We start from the raw sequence: 217 nt of genomic DNA on the forward strand, positions 1-217 counted from the left end.
ACCTCGTCGTTCCGGTGGCCGTCCGTCAAGTCTTTTAAGTCCAGGCTCTGGCTCCTCGTCGGCGTCGGTCTGTTTGGACGAGCGAGGATTCATGGATTCATGGATTCATGGATTATGTTGTGTGGAGGAAGGGCTCTCGGTCTTTAGGATTTGTCTGAGAGCCCAGGTGTTTGAAATATTGGCTGAGGAATAATCTTTCACTGTCTGCAGTTGTGAG

Source organism: Penaeus monodon, chromosome 20 (genome assembly GCF_015228065.2).
Source record: "Penaeus monodon isolate SGIC_2016 chromosome 20, NSTDA_Pmon_1, whole genome shotgun sequence".
In the NCBI taxonomy this organism is placed as follows: Eukaryota; Metazoa; Arthropoda; class Malacostraca; order Decapoda; family Penaeidae; genus Penaeus; species Penaeus monodon.